Source organism: Panthera leo, chromosome C1 (genome assembly GCF_018350215.1).
Source record: "Panthera leo isolate Ple1 chromosome C1, P.leo_Ple1_pat1.1, whole genome shotgun sequence".
Taxonomy (NCBI): Eukaryota; Metazoa; Chordata; class Mammalia; order Carnivora; family Felidae; genus Panthera; species Panthera leo.
Window position 1 is genome coordinate 116,514,751 of NC_056686.1, and position 11,029 is coordinate 116,525,779.

Consider the following 11,029-nt stretch of genomic DNA (forward strand, 5'->3'; position numbering starts at 1 on the left):
ATGTTTAATAAGTGGCCAGAGATCCTACGAGAAGCTGTGTTTGGAAGGCACTGCATGAGGTCACAGACCTAATTCTTCAAGGTGAGGCAGCGGCGGTGGGGGGGGGGGGTTGGGGGGGATTTTTAATGCGATAGGGGAGAAGGAGTCCCCTACCCCCTTTGACTGAGCCCAGCCAGTCAGCTGGCCCTGCGTGCTGGCTTCAGGCTGGAGCCTCTGCTGGCTTCCGGGGGAAGAGGGGCAGGTGTCCTCAGATAGACGCATTTGCTTTGAGCATCTCACTTTCCTCCCCTGATCAAGGGGGCTACCTGGGGCAGGTGGGGGCAAGGGTGGCTGCCCTGTGTAACTCCGGAGCCAGGCATGTGGGATGCGGATGTGGCCCAAGGAGGGGGAGAGGACTGCCCACGCAGGGGTCACAACCATTTGGCCAGTCTCAGAAAGGAGACTTAGAGAGTCAGCCAGCCTCAGGCTGGTTCCCGAGGGCAAGCTGTCCCCCTGCACCCCTCCCCCCAGGGAGCTGGGGTCCTGGGGCTCCACTTGCCTCACGATGCTCTCTGCTGCACTGACACCCCCACCCAGCCCGACCGACCCTCTCCACCTCAGCCTCGGTCTCCCACTTGTGGAACGGTCTGGCCCCCTGTGATGCCCTCACCAGGGAGCAGCCCCAAGAAAGTTATAGAACATTTATACCCTTAAGATCTCCTTTCATCTTCACAATGATCCTCCCCCAAATCAGGCAGGACACCCCTCCCACAGGGTGCCACAGTTTGGCACCCTGGTCCACTACCATGCCCGCCTTCCAAGAGCTGAGGGTCAGAGCCACAGAGGCCTGCGCAGCGTATCCCATATCTGGCTATCTGGTACCTGCGGTCCCCTTCTCCAAAAGGAACACCGAGGTCCCCCTAGAAAGAAGCCAGGTGAACTCAGACCTGTGAAATCCAGCAGAGCCATTCATTTTCAGCCCTATACTGCCACCTGCTGGCCAGATAGGCTGGGTTGTTCCCAGCCAGTGGTAGGGGGGAAGGTACCGCAAGGGCAGGTCCACAGAGGCCGTGTCACATTTCTCTTCCAAACTTGCTTCTGCGCCGCTGGACTGAGCCAGGCCTCCCATCGTCCCGAAGTGTGACTGACCCGCCACATTTACTTCCTTCCTCCCACCATCAAACCCATCTCAGATGATAGAAAAATCTGCTACAATAACTCACACTGAGGCATCATGATTGACGCCGGCTTTGATTATTATTTATCTCTTCCCCAAGCTATCGGAGAATGAAAATTTTCTATTAGAATCTAAGTGTGGCTGTGTTCATCTCCAAAGAAATGATTCTCTAATGGTGGAAGTTCAGGCTCCGTGGTGACATTTTGGATAGAAAGAAGTTGGCAGCGCTCTTTCTAAGCATATTTTGATCTCTGACTCTCTGAGTATAGAGATCAAGCTAGTGGGGCACATCTGGGGTCCATTATCTCAGACTGCTATAAAGTAATAGAATATTGGAGCTGACAGCGTCCTTAGAGACCTGGTTATGGCACAGACAAATCTGGGAAGTGATTTGCCCATATGGAACAGACTGGAAACAGAATCTCTTCCAAAAAGGCTTAGGTTTAGGGGAATTTCTGGAAGATAGACACGCTGAGAATTTTAAGGGGAAATGTGAGCTTCATATCACAGAGACCAGTCTCCTCCTCCACCCCCAAGTTATCCCCTATTCCCTCTCAAAGATGGAAGGAGAGGGCCTCCGTGGGCAGAGGGAGCATTGGTGGGTTCTGTCCGCACTATCCTTCTCCGGGAATCAGCTCTCTTCCAAGTGGGAACCCCCAAGGAATCCTGACTAATTTTCCATCTCTTTGTCTCTCTGAGCTGCATTACGGGTAATTTCTTCCACCCCCCACCCCCCAACTCACTAATTCTTTTGCAGATGTGGCCCATCTGATGTTTAAACCATTTCTGGCTTGTACGAGTTTAATAATTATATTTTCATTTAGATACGTTGTAGTCGGTTGTTAAATCTGGTCCTTTTTGATCACGTTGTGTTCCCTGATTGTACGCTCGATTTCTCCCTTTGTTTCCGTGAACATTGAAAACACGTGACTTCTTATTCTGTTCCTGATAATTCCATTTTGTCAAGTGTTTGGTGGTGTAATTCTAACAGGCACTGCTTCTGCTGACAGTTGCCCGTGATCGATCATTTCTCCATGTTTGGGCCACTTTTCCCTGGGAGTTCGTATTCGGTCTGTAGAACCTAGGTCGGGGGGTCTGTAGACGTTTCTGCTCATTTCTACCAGGAGCCTCGGGATGGCTGCCATCTTGGAAACACACTAAAATAATTCTCAGCTTGGATATTGTTCGGGGAGTGTAAACCCAGACCCCGAATCCCTGTGACCATGAGTTTCCATATTTAAATTGGCAGAGGGGAGGGGCAAAATCTCTCCTCCTCTTCTTGTCCTCTTTCCCCTCACTTCCTGTCTCCTTTACACAAAGCGGTGGCCAGAACACGTTTCCTTTTCTATGGCACCATTCATTGAGGGCATAGCTCTTCGAGGAGTCTAGCTTCTTCCAGAAGTTTCAGTCCTGACTCTCCATCTTGTCTACCTGGGCTCAGGGCCCAGCCTCCTCTCTTCTGTATGGCTGTTAGAAGCAGTGGCTGTGGGTTTCAGGTATTTCCAGATGCCCCAGGGCAGCCCTCAGCTTTGGGGATCACCTGCCACTTTGCTTTTAGCCACCGCTTAGTTGTTGGTCCTTGGGGGTCCCTGGCGTCCTTACACATTCAGCTTCCTTACACTGAAAATCAAGTTGGTCTTATTTTAGTCTTCATGCCTAGGTATTGGCATTGGAATTTTTGTCCCAAATGCAAGTCCTACTTTTGTACTGAAGCGTATCAACCTTTGCTCCACTTGAAGAGTTACACAGTCACAACAACCGTGTTGTTGGGGGATCACAGTCCACACGGAGGACCAGCCCCCCTTCCAGCATCAGTGAGTTTGGGGGGTGTTTCCCCAAACTACCCTCAGGCTTGATAATTTGCCAGAAAGACTCACGGACAGCTGTCACCCTCCACGTCTATGCGTGGGCACAGACTAACGTGAGCCAAGGAAAGGAAAACCTGGGGCAAGGTCGAGAGGCAGCCCATGTGGGAGTTCTGTTGTCTTCTCCCCGTGGGGTCAGGACGCCTTGCCTCCCCAGCAGCAACACGTGACAAAGCACAGGAGTACTGACAAACAGGGAAGCTCCCCAGCCTCGGGGTTCAGCTTGTGGCTCCATTATATAGGAATGACCGATTGCCTTTGTGGCCTGTTCAGTCTCCTGTCCAGCCCCCGGGTGTGCCCCCAACACCATCCCCTTCCCATCACACTGCTGGTGTCCCAGCATGGCCAGCTCCCCTCCCACCACGACCGTCAGGTATGGCCATTCTCTACTGGAGGTCACATTGTTAGAAGCTCCAGCGTGACCCAAGACTCCCGGGCAAACAAGGACACTCCTATCTGTCCCGATACTCCAGCTTACAGAAGCTTACAGATCACCTCTGTCAGGGCAAAGTTAAATTACTTACTACACACCACAGTGTTCCTACCAAAGCCTCTCGGTTCTAGAATTCATCGTGATTCATCCCTTGGATGGCAGAATTTTCAATCAAGTAAACTTTCTGGTACAAGAAGCCTCCTGGGCACCGTACTCTGAGTTCTTGCATATCTGTAGACGTCTGCCCTGTGTCTTTATACTCGGAGGACAACTGGTCTGAGTGCGAAGTTCTTGGTCACATTTTACCCCTCAGGACGTCAGGCCCTGAATGAGGCTCTGGGGAGTGTGAGGCCGGCGAGCCCGGGTCCCCACTCGCCGCCCCTGCCTGAGGGGACAGGAGACGGGTGTCCCCTCCTGAACAGACTTAGGGTCAGCACTTCATGCCCAACAAACTCATCGGGACGTGTTTTGGGTTGATTGCTATAATTTTTACTGGGACGTAATATAACATGTTTTTGCTATGTAATTTCAACCTTGCCGCGTTTCAGGAAGGCTTTCTTCTGTTAACATTTTACTGGGTTTTTAAATTCCTTTACTGTTTTCTTTTTCAGAAGAATCATCCCTTTCTATTTATTAACTTTCTCCACAATCACTTCTTTTTAAAAAAAAATTTAAAAAAAAATTTTTTTTAACATTTATTTATTTTTGAGACAGAGACAGAGCATGAACGGGGGAGGGGCAGAGAGAGAGGGAGACACAGAATCGGAAGCAGGCTCCAGGCTCCGAGCTGTCAGCCCAGAGCCCGACCTGGGGCTCGAACTCACGGACCGCGAGATCGTGACCCGAGCTGAAGTCGGATGCCTAACCGACTGAGCCACCCAGGCGCCCCTCTCCACAATCACTCCTATTCCTCTGTTCTTGTCTGCTTTATTGTACACGATCCCCTTTTTAGTTTCTAATGTGGTTTTTTGTGTATGTCTGGCTTTTACCCCTTTTTTATTTTTTATTTAAAAAAATTTTTTTAACGTTTATTTGTTATTGAGAGACAGAGAGAGGCAGAGTGTGTGCAGGGGAGGGGCAGAGAGAGTGGGAGACACAGAATCCGAAGCAGGCTCCAGGATCTAAGCTGTCAGCACAGAGCTGACACGAGGCTCAAACTTACAAACCGCGAGATCATGACCTGAGCCAAAGTGGGTCGCTTAACTGACTGAACCACCCAGGAGCCCCGCTTTTATCTCTTTAATAACTTTATTTTTTTCTTCTGTTTCTTTCCTGAGCTATTCTAGCTCATGCTTTCCCTCCTGCTGATGTAACTTTGTATCTCCGCTCCAATCTCTTTCGCATCTATTTGAAAGATAGATTTTTTTTTCCTTCTAAAAAGCCATGCTGTCTTTAATTTTTTAAATATGAAGGGCTATTTATCTGATTTCTCCTTTATTCTGTTCCCTGGGGATCCTCTGAGTGGGATTCCTCTTGTGATATGTATTTACTTGTCACTGTTTCTGCTCCTACCTTGTGGCTACTGCTCAATTATTGTTTTGTTTTGTTTTAATGTTTATTTTTGAGAGAGAGAGAGAGTGTATGCAGGGAGGGGAAGAGAAAGAGAGGGAGAGAATCCCAAGCAGGCTCAGCGCTGTCAGCACAGAGCCCAACATGGGGCTTGAACTCACGAACTGCGAGATCATGACCTGAGCAGAAATCAAGAGTCAGGTGCTGAACCCACTGAGCCACCCAGGTGCCCCGACTGCTCGGTTTTGAGGGGGAAGCGGTCCGTCCCTTTTTCGCCCTCAGAACTGTTAGACCCCATGACCCAATTTTTCCCCTCCAATGTTTTTATTGTGGCAAAATTCACATTACATAAAATTGACTATCTTCACCATTTTTAAATGCACAGTTCAGTGGTTTTAAATACATTCAGAATGTTGTGCCACCACCCCCACCACCCTTCTCCAGAGCTCCTTATGTCTCGTAAAAGTGAAACTCTGCTCCATTAAGTAAATAACTCCCCATTCTCCCTCCCCCAGCCCCCTGGCAATCGCCATTTTCCTTCTGTCTCTACGAATTTGAGTACTCTAAGTACCTCATATAAGTGGAATCATACAGTTGTTGTTTTATTAAGACTGGCTCATTTCACTCAGCATAACATCCTCAAGGCTCACCCATGCTGTTGCGTGTGTCAGAACTTCCTTCCTTTGTAAGGCTGAGTAATATTCCATCATATGTATATACAACGTTTTGTGTATCCATTCATCTGTCGGTGGACACTTGGGTTGCTTCCTTCGCTTCCTACTGTGAATAAGGCTCTTGTGAACATGGGTGTGCAAATATCTCTTCAAGACCCTGCCTTCCGTTCTTTCAGGTACATACAAGAAGTGGGTCTGCCGGCTTGTAGGGTCGTCCTATCTCTCACCTTTTGAGGAGCCTCCATACTATTTTCCAGAGTGGCTGCGCCAGTTTGCATTCCCACCAGCAGTGGGCGCACAAGGGGTCCAGTTTCTCCACATCCTCTCCAACACTTCTTATTTTCTGTTTTGTTTCTTGCTGGTAGCCATCCTCGTGGGTGCAAGGAGGTATCTCACTGTGGTTTGGATTTGCATTTCCCTGAGGATGAGTGACCGTGAGCATCTCTTCCTGTCTCTGTTGGCCATTTGCATGTCTTCTTTGGAGAAATGCCTGTTCAAGTCTTTTGCCCAGTTTGGAGTTTGGGAGTTCTCTGTGTGTTCAGGATGTTAATCCCTTATCAGACACGTGATTTGCAGATATTTTCTCTCATTCTGCGGGTTGTTTTGCATCTTGTTGCTATTGTCTTTTGATGCATAAAACTTTAAAATTTTCACAAAGTCCCTTTTGTCTGTTTTTCCCCCCTTTTGTTGCCTGGGCCTTTGGTGTCACATCTAAGAGGTCATTGCCAAGAGCAATGTTGTGAAGCTTTTGCCGTATGTTTTCTTCACAGTTTTTTGGTTTTAGGTCTTTGGGTTAATTTCTGCATCTGATGTTCGGTAAGAGTCCACCTTCAATCCCTTTCCCGCATGTGGGCAGGGTGCCGGCATCTGTGGCACTGTAGATGGGGGTGGGGGGCCGTCGGGAGGGTCTGGGGCCAGGTCTCCTCTGCCTTCTCCCCTCCGTGCTGTCTCACCTGGGAGCTGAGCAAGATGTTGGTGTGATAATCGCCCTCCTGCCTCTACCGGGCTCCCTCCACCTTGAGCTGGAAGCCGATCCGGGGATGATTAAGACGGGGGGGCACCTGAGCCCTCATGGCCCCCTGCCACTCCTCTCTGTCACCCTCTCGGTTCCCCTGCAGCATCTGGTGATGTACCACCTGCCCACCCCCCTGCAGCCACTGCAACTCTCTCTCTCCCTTTCTCTTTTCTCTACCATCCCATCTCCCTGCTGTCCTGGCCCCTTCTCTCCCGCCTTCCTTCCCTCTATCTCCGGAGATCCAGAGGCCATGGGACGAGGGGGGGAGGTGTGGGGCAGCAGTTAGGGACAGGGGCGCAAGCAGCCTCCCTAGAGCCCCGCTTCTGCCATTTGCAGGTTGTTTGACATTAGACACGTTAATGAGCCTCCTGCCTATCGAGTTATTAGTATCAGGACTAAACGAGAGAAAATGTGCCATGTGCCTAACACACACCTGGCAAATGCTGCAGAATGTATAAACAGTGACTATTACTATTATTTCTCTTAATCCTATCATCATCATCATCATTATTATTATCAGCTTATTGGCTGTCTCAGCCCCTCTGTTTGATCCCTGCTTTCCAACTGGCTGGTTTCTTCTGTCCTCAGTTTCTGCCCATACGCAAGCCTGCTGAGGGGCACGACCCAGCCTCACCCACCCCTGTGGAGGCCCTCCCTGCGCATTTATTGATGGAGCCTCGCCCAGGCGGGGTGGGGGGGGGGGACACTCTCCTGTTGCCCCGGCAACAGCCCCTCCTCCTCACTCAAGTCTCACTGCAGCATCCGGCAGGACCCCCTAACCATTCCTGCCTCCGGTGAGCATGGTCCTGCTCAGGCTTCAGGCTCCTGAAGAGGGGCAGAGAGGCTCCTGGCCTGGGCATGGAGGTCCAGGGCGTAAACAGATCCCTGAGCCTGGCCTCCTTGGTCCAGAGGCCATCCCTGTGGAGGCAGCGTTAGAAGCCTGACTCAGCCTCCCACATGCACCTGACTTGGGGCCTCTTGCCTGAGTGGCCCGGAGAGCCCATGTCATGGGCAGCGTGAGGAATGAAGCTACAACGGCCTGCAATCTGGCTAAGAGCTGGGCAGACCCCGGGGAGCCCCCCAGGGCTGCCGAGGGGTGGCCAGGGGGAGCAAACAGTGACGCAGACATCTGCGGAGGGCACTGCCGCTGCCACAGCTCCAGGCAGGGGGGAGTGCTGACGGTCCCTGGGGTGTGCCTGTCCACCCTGTCAGCAGCCACCTACTCACCCCGGCTTGCCAAAGCATGTAGGGAAAGAATGCTCTCGCCATCGGCTCACTTTCTTCCTCTACAAGGTGCCGGGAAGGGTCCTAGGAGTTCTCGAGCCCACCTGTGTCCCCAGCCCCTCCTGTCACCTCCACCCTCAACTGTCCAGTGGGCGTAATGAGTCCTGCTTCACAAAGTCAGAGGCTCAGAGAGGGTAAGAAATGGACCCAGGCCGCACCTGCCACACGGCGGGGCTGCGGCCCCAGCCAGGTGCCCAAGGAGCCAGCACAGACTTGTCCCGCCACCTCGGGTCCCTGCCCCTCATCACTTGGGGTCCTAGCTGGCTGAGGGTCAGGGCACTTCTAGGGGTCCCTAAAAGTGTTTAACGTTTAATGTATTTTATTTGTTTATTATTTATTAATGTTTATTTTTGAGAGAGAGAGAGAATGACAGACAGAACATGAGCGGGGGAGGGGCAGAGAGAGAGGGAGACAGAATCCAAAGCAGGCTCCGAGCTGTCAGCCCAGAGCCCGACGTGGGGCGCGAACTCACAAACCGCGAGACTGTGACCTGAGCTGAAGTCTGACGCTTAACCGACTGAGCCACCCAGGGGCCCCAAGTTTAATGTATCTTAAATCAGAGGGAAAAGTGCAATAATAATGAATATATACTAATGAATCAAGCCTGGATTTTGTTCACATTTATGCCAGTGCAGTCTTAAAACACGTTTCTTATTTAAATTGACTGGGGCCTTTGGAAGTCATAATTCTGCCCTGTGTTTCTTATTAAAAAAAATTTTTTTGAGAGAGGTAGAGAGACAGAGTGCGGGGGTGTGGGTGGGGTGTGGAGAGGGCAGAGTGAGAGGGAGACACAGATTCCAAAGCAGCTCCAGGCTCCAAGCTGTCAGCACAGATCCCGACGCGGGTCTTGACTCAGTAACTGTGAGATCGTGACTTGAGCCGAAGTCAGACACTTAACCGACTGAGCCACCCAAGTGCCCCTTAGTTCTGGTCTTGATGCCCAAGCCTCACGGGGCCCCTCACCACTGTGAAGTGCTCCTTTCTCAAGCCCTCTACCCCGGACCCCAGCCTCAGAACAGGATAGTTAGAGCCTGGGGCTTTCTGGGCGGCCAGCTTTGGCCCAGGCAGCTCCCACCTTGGCAGGACGCCCATCAGGTTGTCTGATGATGGGATAGGAGAGAGAGAGGTTTGAACCAGGAGACCTAGTTTCAGCTTTCTGTGTATCCTTCCTCTTCGGGTTTGGAGATGTTCTGAGGTGTTTAAAATGCTCACCAAGGATCCACTTGCATAAAGGCCTGAGGAATTTTCTGGAAAGAACTGACCACAGGGGAAGAGAGAGCCTCACACCCTTGCTTGGTTGAGGACCGCAACCTGGCAGGTAGCAGAGAAGAGGCAGGATGCAGTGGCTCTCTGTCACCCTGCTTGTGTCTGAGTCAACCCCTCTTGTGTGGCGCTCACCTGAGAGAGTACTCAGCCGTGGCCCCCGACACAGGCAGCCGCAGCAGACCTCAGTGGACCTCGGGCCTTGCCCACACCTGCGCATGCCTTGGGGGCCTGGAGCATGACCCCCCACGTGGCCGTGGGTGCCGGTAACCCATTGAGATGCACCTGCGGACATGAATGTGTTTGGAAGTTAGGGTGTCCCCTCCAGGGGTGGCCCCAGCTCTGGCCAGGAGGACAGCCGTCCCGCGTGGTACAATTCCAGTTCCCAGGCCGCCCCAGCCGCCGGCCCCCAACCCCCGGGACCAGGAATGGGACTGCGTTTTTGACATGTGCCCCCGTATGTGGGGGAAATGCTGCCTGGCTGTCTTGTCTGTACAAGCCCACCCCCCAGAGTGGGCTCGTTGTTTCCCCCATCTCACCAGGTCTGATCTGCGCTGTCAGCAGTAGCCAGGGGCGGGCTGCATCAGGGAGAGCAAATCATGCCTTTGGGAGCTGGGCTGCTCCGGGCGGCCCCAGGCAGGGCCTGCGAGGACGCCAGAGGCTGCGGGGGCACCGTGCTCAGACCTGGGACTGACCCGTCCCACCCCCCTCGATCATCTGCCAGCTGCGTGGCCTTGACACTCATCTTCCTGACTCCCAGGACTCTGAGCTGTAACATGGGGATAACCCATCACACGTTCTGGGGACAGGTGGTCAGGACAGTGCTGGCCAGAAGGTATGTCCCTAAGGAGTGGCTGTTGCCTCTCCTGCGCGAAGCTTCTCCTCCCTCCTGGCTCCCCTTTGCTCCCTTCCATGCATGCATGCCCTTTCCCTGCTTCAGCCTTGTTCCAAACGAGGGGAGCAGAATGGGTATCTCTCGGAGACCTTCCCTCCTGGCCTTCCCCCAGCTCCGCCTGCTCCCCCCCCCACCCCGAGCCCCACTGTCCCCACTTCTCTCCCCAGGCCCTTCAGCCAGAAGGGGGACGCTGCTTCTAACAGAAACTGGGGACCCACCACAGAATTCTAAGAAGAGATCTTGGAAAATAATTCCCTCCATCCTGGCATCATTTCCTTATTTCGGGGTGGGGGGGGGAACTGTGGCCTGCTCTCATCTCAACCCCACCAACAAGGTGTTCAGCCGTGGCCTTTTGTTGTGGCTGAAGCAGGGCAAGCGGTCGGCATGGCCTGAGAGAGCCTTGCACACGGGCCAGAGATGCTGTCAGCACAGTTCTGGCTGCGTTGCTAAAAGGAGAAAAAAAGGAATTGCATTTGCTCTCTGCAACTTGCTTTGGCTTTTGTTTTCCTCAGAGATCCTGCTGACATTGCCAGGCTGGGCCCCGGGTGGCAAGAGGAGGGGTGACACGTACAATTGCATTACATTTTGGTAAACGACTGCATTGCAGAAAGCCCATGCGTCCAGAGATCTTTGCTCTGATGTTGACTCTGGGGACAGAGTGCCCTTGGTAATGAAGAGCTCCAGCCTCAGAGTCAGACGGACACGGGTTCAAATCCCAGCTCTGTCATTTACTGACTGAGCAACTTTAGGCAAACTATTTAACTTCTCTGAGCCCCTGAGTACCTTCCTCCTAGGCTTATAAGGTTCTCTCTCTCCCTCCGTCCCTCCCCTCCCCTTCGCGACCTGAGAATTCTGTGCACCATCTCTGTGCAAGGAAAATACTGTGTTTTCCTCTGAAGAGCAATTTTTAAAACGTCTGCAGCACGTGCACGCGT